The sequence below is a fragment of the Danio rerio genome, chromosome 13 (genome assembly GCF_052040795.2).
Source record: "Danio rerio strain M-AB ecotype USA chromosome 13, GRCz13ab, whole genome shotgun sequence".
Taxonomy (NCBI): domain Eukaryota; kingdom Metazoa; phylum Chordata; class Actinopteri; order Cypriniformes; family Danionidae; genus Danio; species Danio rerio.
In genome coordinates, this window is record NC_141033.1 from 20,689,921 (window position 1) to 20,696,429 (window position 6,509).

Here is a 6,509-nt window from a genome sequence, read left to right on the forward strand (position 1 = left end):
TGAGTGGGCGGATCAATCGATAAAATTGGTTGGGTTTAGGGAAAAAAGAGGGTGGGTCAGTTGATTCGTTGGTCAGTCAGTCAAACAGTCAGTCTCTCAAAACAAACAGCGGCCTCAGGTGGGTTTAGCTAAAATAGCAGGAGCAAGACACTCGTATCATATTTTATAACCCCCTGCCATATTTGATCAAATATCACAAATGCTCCAATAATGAACCAAAAGAAAAAATGCCAACATGACTTTTGTCAAACAAGTACATGGAATAAACAAAATTTGTGCTTGTAGTATTTTTTATAATTTATTACAGCTTTTCCACATGGAAAACCTTAGTAATGCCTTGCAGATTGAGGCACTTAAGAGACACAATGTCAAAGATTTAATTACGGCAAATAAAGCAAAATTGATCTGCACATGAGAAGAGTGTAAGCACTGAGGATTCTGGCCAGCATACTGTACATAAAGTGTGAGTGAAATCATAATTACTCTATTGAGCAGCTTCAAAGAAAACCCAAACATAATGAGCGCAGACTAACACTAGAGTCTGTGCCGCACTTTAATTACTTCAGCTCCTCAGGAGAACTCTTACCAATAGCCAACATTCTTGCCATTCCTGTGATTGTACAGGGGCACAAAATAGGATTATACTTTTACTTAAATGGATGGCTTCCCAGTAGGGTTGGCTTCAGTCGGGCAGTGACTAAAACTGCTCACTGTCAAGTTGCTCTGCAAAGTGGACTATTTCAGAGTCCCTCATTGTAAAGCAAAACCATTGTGTGGCTAAATTAAGCACTCTTTCAGTTGAAAGAACCAGTCTGCAACCCTCACCCAAGCCCCAACCAACCCGCAGAGTAGCATCACAAAAGTGTCTTTGCTTACAGAGGAGCTTTGTGCTTATAGTTAAGATTATCTGGCCCTTTTCATAGTCTGCTGAACTATACTTGATTATGCCATTTCTGTCCAGTTGCCTTCTTTTGAGAAACCTAAAGACAAACAAGTAGAGCTTTAGATCAGCAGTGAGAATTTCCGACTCTAAAGCTCAGAAGCAACTTTGTCTCTGAGTTGTAGAAGTGGAGTGAGTGCAGTGTTAAGCAACTGAACCCTGCTTTGTTCAAAAGCACAGTGTATGTGAATGGTGTGCACCACAGAATCCATGTGTGTTTGTGCACATTAACAGGATGTGGCGTTCTGCATGTTTTTATAATGTGAGAAGTATTTTTGTGTATGTGTGTGTGCACATGTGTGTTCTGTGTACAGTATGTGTCACTGTTATATAAGTGTTGTCCTGAGGGGAGTGGAAACCAGGAGCTGCCAATATAAAGCATCTGTTAAACAGGCTCAGATTTAAACTGTTGCCGCACTGATTTTAAAGGAATCTCTGAAGAAAGAGATGTAAGGAAAATATGCTACGAGGTGGAGCATACAGTACCACTGTTTAGTGTGTCCTAAGATTTTTAGCCTAGTGAAGTTTCAGTGCAATTAAGTATTAGTTTTTGTACCTTGTTCTTGTTCTTGTCCTTGTTTCACTTTTTTCTGTGGTATACACAGTTAAGTCAAAATTATTAGCCCCCCGTTTTCCCCCCCGAATTTCTGTTTAATGGAGAGAGGATTTTTTTTCAACACATGTATAAACATAACAGAATTAATAACTCATCTCTAATAACATCAGACATACTGTGAACATTTCCTTGTTTTGTTGAACATCATTTGTATATATATATATATATATATATATATATATATATATATATATATATATAGTGAGATATAGATATACTGGAGGGCGAGGCAGTGGCGCAGTAGGTAGTGGTGTCGCCTCACAGCAAGAAGGTCACTGGGTCGAACCTCGCTCAGTTGTTGTTTCTGTGTTCTGTTCCTCCGGGTGCTCCGGTTTCCTCCACAGTCCAAAGATATGACAAGGGCATCTGCTGCGTAAAAACTTGCTGGATAAGTTGGCGGTTCATTCCGCTGTGGCGACCTGGATTAATAAAGGGACTAAGTTGACAAGAAAATGAATGAATGAATGATAGATATACTGCAAATAACAGCACACATCCAACCTCTTCACCCTTCAGTATTGCTCCGCCTACATACAGCGACAAGCAAGTTTAATTCTACAGTTTGAGGCTTTTTCAGGTGAGAATGTAGTGGTTTAGATTTTATTTTTAAGGATAGAGCCCATTTTTAATATTTATAATTTCTGAGAGACAACGTGTCGGCAGCCATAAGCCTCTGATTGAGCAGAGTAAGACTGTCAATGTTTATCCACAAGATGGCGACAAAGACTGGATAATAAGCCCTTAGAGGAAAAAAAACTCGTAACTTCTAACTACAGCAGAATAAATCATTATAACACTGGTAAGTGACATTCTAAGTCGATCTCTCTCAATTGTATCTTGTAGTGGTGTATTTATACCATATTAGTTGTATTGTATTGAGTGTGGGATGGTACTCACATGTCAGGAATATATGTATTTTGTAGTAGCCACTATTTGAATAACCCTGAGATATTTTTGCTTGGCCATGTATTTGTTTCTAACGCATCTCCTGTTTTCATTATTGGATACTAGTTCAGTAAAAAGAAAGAAAGACAGAAAAATGCCCGTGTAACGGGGAGTCTGAGATAGTAATAGAACCCATATGCAGAAGTTTTATTAAAGGACTTGGGCAAAGACATCAGTGAGTAAACAGGCGGAAAATCGGCAACACATAAGCTGTTCATTCAAGTCAACAAACAAAGGGGCAAATCCAGACGAGGTAGTGAGAGTGCAGGCAAAAATAAGCATAATTTAAAATAAACAACAAGCAGTCAAAAACAGAGCAAGAGGGCAAAGACAGATAACAATCTTCAAACAAATAACATGAAAGTCTCTTGGAAATGCTTGGTAAGGCAGTTGAACTGGCAATGCTTTGCACCGAAGCAGGGCCTGAGCTCTCACTGAAATACTAAACAAACAGGAAGTGACTGTAGAGGGAGCGGAGCTGAGTCAGTAGTTGGGCGAGGACTCCCTCTGCTGGCATGGCGTTACAGCCCGCATGTGTTCAGCATTTTTCCTTATTACAAACATAGTAATCTGGTAGTGTTTGCGCTGCTTTGGCTTTTTCGGGGTTAAAGGTGCAGTAGGTGATTGTCTTCAGAAACATTTTTGTTGTGCTGGTTGAAAGTTTCTTCACAGTCCAATAATAATGATTAAAGTAAATGATCTAAATGTGTTTATATGTATTTTTATATTCTGGGTAAGGCATAAAACTAAAAAAATGTTCATCCAATTAAATATTGTCAAGCTGACATCTCCCATAATTCCAAAAGGTAGCCCAATCTGTCTGTCAACAAATGTAGATTTGGGCTTCTGCTCATCTCTGTTCACACATATCCACCATTAGCGTGTGCACGAGACTGAGCTGAATTTAAAATTTTTCAAATCCTGAATCAATACTGGAGTTACTTTTGCACGCTTATTTGATTTATCCTTGCTAAATAAATCTATTTATAAAATACTTGCAGTAAATACATTCTTGTCATGCATGCCATCTCAAAACCAGCATACATTTACACCATAAAATGCATTTTAAAACACAATAAAACACATTTTTCATATTGCTAGTGTAACAGTGGTAATAGAGATTCATTGTGATGAATGACATGAAATTAAGGTAGTACATATGATTGATGCATTGGTGCCCCTTAGTGGTTAAATAAAATGCAGGCGTTTTTCTTTAAGTTGTCCTTGCGCAGCTACCAAAATTCAGCAGATTATGGCTGATGCTGCTACTGGCAAGCATGCTCTAAACACAGGAGTGAAAACATAGTGATTAAAGTGTATCATTATTTTTTGGATATAAAAGAGTGATTAAGTTGTTAAAAAAATTATAATGCTTCTTATAGATTTAAACAGTGAATATGTATTAACAAATGCAATATTATCAAGCTTTGTGTTTTTCATAGTAAAATCACATGTTGCTATCATAGAATTGTATTATGGAATGACGCAAGACCACACTTAAAGTGACAGTGCTTTTTTTTTTGAGGATCACTTTGATCAGCTCAATGCAGATCGGCTGTGGTTGCTGCTCATTACTTTGAGGCTGCTTCTTTGGATCTTTGGTGTTTTGGACCAAGACAGTAAACACACTCACTGAAGGACTGACTTACAGTTACATTGCACAGATGGAGCATGAACTTTGAAAAACATTTACACTGATTTGGTCATCGTGAATATTGTAGTTGTATTATTTTGATAAGTGTTTTTTTTTTTACATTTATTTATTTATTTATTTATTGTGAAATGATTGCTTCTGCTGGCTTTTGAAACACACATACTGATAATTATTTTCTCTTTTCTGATTGTAAGAGAAAAAAACTGAGTAAATAAAGGCTGAAAGATGAGATTACGAGATTGATGTGGATGGCACATTTATGGAAACTAACAGTTTTCACAGAGGGAGGAGTTGTTGGCTTGTTGGTGCTTCTGGGGGTGGTGCACAGAGAAAATGACAGAAGGGGGGTAGGCCGGTCGAGGTCTCTCATAGACCAAAGTATGGGTCGTGGGTTAAATCTAGTAACATGTAATACTCTTGTTGGTCAAGCGCCACCTGAAGGCCCTTGTACATCCACTCCTAATATTGAGAGAGATGCAATTACACACCTCACTGATATGGTGGGCCAGTTAGGTTCACAGATCGGAGAATCAATAGGTTTAAAACTACTATCTGCAGGTTTTGTTAATGCAAGTAATAATTGTCAGAAAAATTATAGAGAACATGCTAGTTTTCAGACAAAACAAGAACAGTCTGTACCAACTGTAGTTTAACAAGTGTCAATACATGTGGGTTCGTAACATGACACGTTTCGCGGTGATTGTTCGGACAAATATTGCATTAAATAGTGGGTATATATATATATATATATGTGATGGTGTAGTGCAGCTGATTGATATGAGTAACCAAAATGTGATGGTGCTGTGCAGCTGATTGGCATTGACATCGGCCAATCGGCACGTAGCACCGCCTTTTTAAACCTGATTGGTCGGTGCTTGGGATGCGTCACGTCCGACTCCGACGCACTGGTTTGGGTGTCTGTAGCCGCGGCTACAGGTAGAGGCTCTGCGCTCGTTCTGAATTTTGTAAGTTGTTTGAATCGACCCACGTTAAGCTCTCTTTTGGCATTGTTCTAGTGCATCGTGTGGCGGTGGCTTTTCCCTTGGCTGTGGTGGCTGGATGACTGTTCAGTTGCAGGTATGTGATGGCTTTGAACTGGCTGAGTAATGGGGTTTAGTCGCATTTTAACCTGCGTGTTTCATGCTGTACAGCTATTAATTCCGGCACCTCGCTGTATTGTATCGACCAACGAGTGATTTAGAACGTGTCTGAGTGTGCGCCCATTGGTAAGTGAAGCACGTATGATGTGGTGTGATCATTTAAAGGACCATGTTAATGGGCTTGTTTGCGCTTTTCCTCCTTAGGATCCTCCCTTTTCCCCTTTCTCTCTTACGTCGGATCTTCCTCTGGTATCATTTGCTTACTAGCTCCCGTGTTCATCGCTATTGCCGTGGTTACTCGAGACCGTCTGCAACTGCTGCTAATGCTAACGGCGGCGTATTGGCTGCCGCTTGGACACCACCAATGCAGCTGCTAGCGGGGACTGCCTGCAATAACTCTTAGCGTGCTGCTTTGTGCTCCCCTTCATTCTTTCATTTGTTTATTTGTGTTGGATAATTGATTTGTCAACATAAGCATTCTTCTGTTTTTTTTGTTGTGTCTATTTATGCAAAGTATTGATTTTGTTTTTCGTTATTAAGAGTATTCTTTTTGTGAATTTAGTCTTTCTAGTAACAGTTAATGTTGGGTCTAGTGTAGGTCAGATGGTGTAAATACAGCTGTAGCTATCTTTCAATTAGATCATGTAAAGTAGGTGTTAACCTGATTGACCCACTTATTTGTGTTTTGTTGGTTATTGATTTTTATTTTTATTTATTTCAGGAACTGAGGTTTCCCCCGGTGGATGACGGGTCACTTTCCACTGGTGGTGGTGTTTCTCTATCGTGTGCTGTGGACACTGAGTGCGTGATTTTTTGAGTGCACTGTGGTGTGTGCGTGTGCTGGGGTAAAGTCTGTCCACTCGTACCCAGTCAGTGGGAACCTCCAATCCTGGTTTGGTTTTGTTTATTTATTGTTTCTTGTGTTTAATAATGAAGTGGGAGTTTTTGAGGTATTTAAGAACCGTACCATTTGGTAGTTTTATTCCAAATAAATATTTTTGTACTTTTTCATTAACTCACGTCTCTGTGCCTTTCTGGGAGAAACGAACCTGTGTCCTTTTCTAATAGTTGTTTCCCTGGGTAACTCCTGGGGTGGCGTAGTCGGTTATTTTTATTTACAGAGATTTAAACCCTACTCTATACCCTCGTCACATATATATATATATATATATATATATATATATATATATATATATATATATATATATATATATATATATATATATATACACACACACCTAAGAGATGATTTTT

General features: G+C 38.8%; 1 long non-coding RNA gene across 1 annotated transcript; it reads left to right on the forward strand.

Moving 5' to 3' along the window:
• Window positions 1–5,057: 5,057 nt before the first annotated feature.
• Window positions 5,058–6,270, forward strand: LOC147841031 (uncharacterized). The gene is made up of 4 exons (XR_015505889.1): window positions 5,058–5,091; window positions 5,172–5,232; window positions 5,307–5,381; window positions 5,460–6,270. It is a non-coding gene; the product is annotated as an uncharacterized LOC147841031 (long non-coding RNA).
• The last annotated feature ends 239 nt before the right edge of the window (window positions 6,271–6,509 follow it).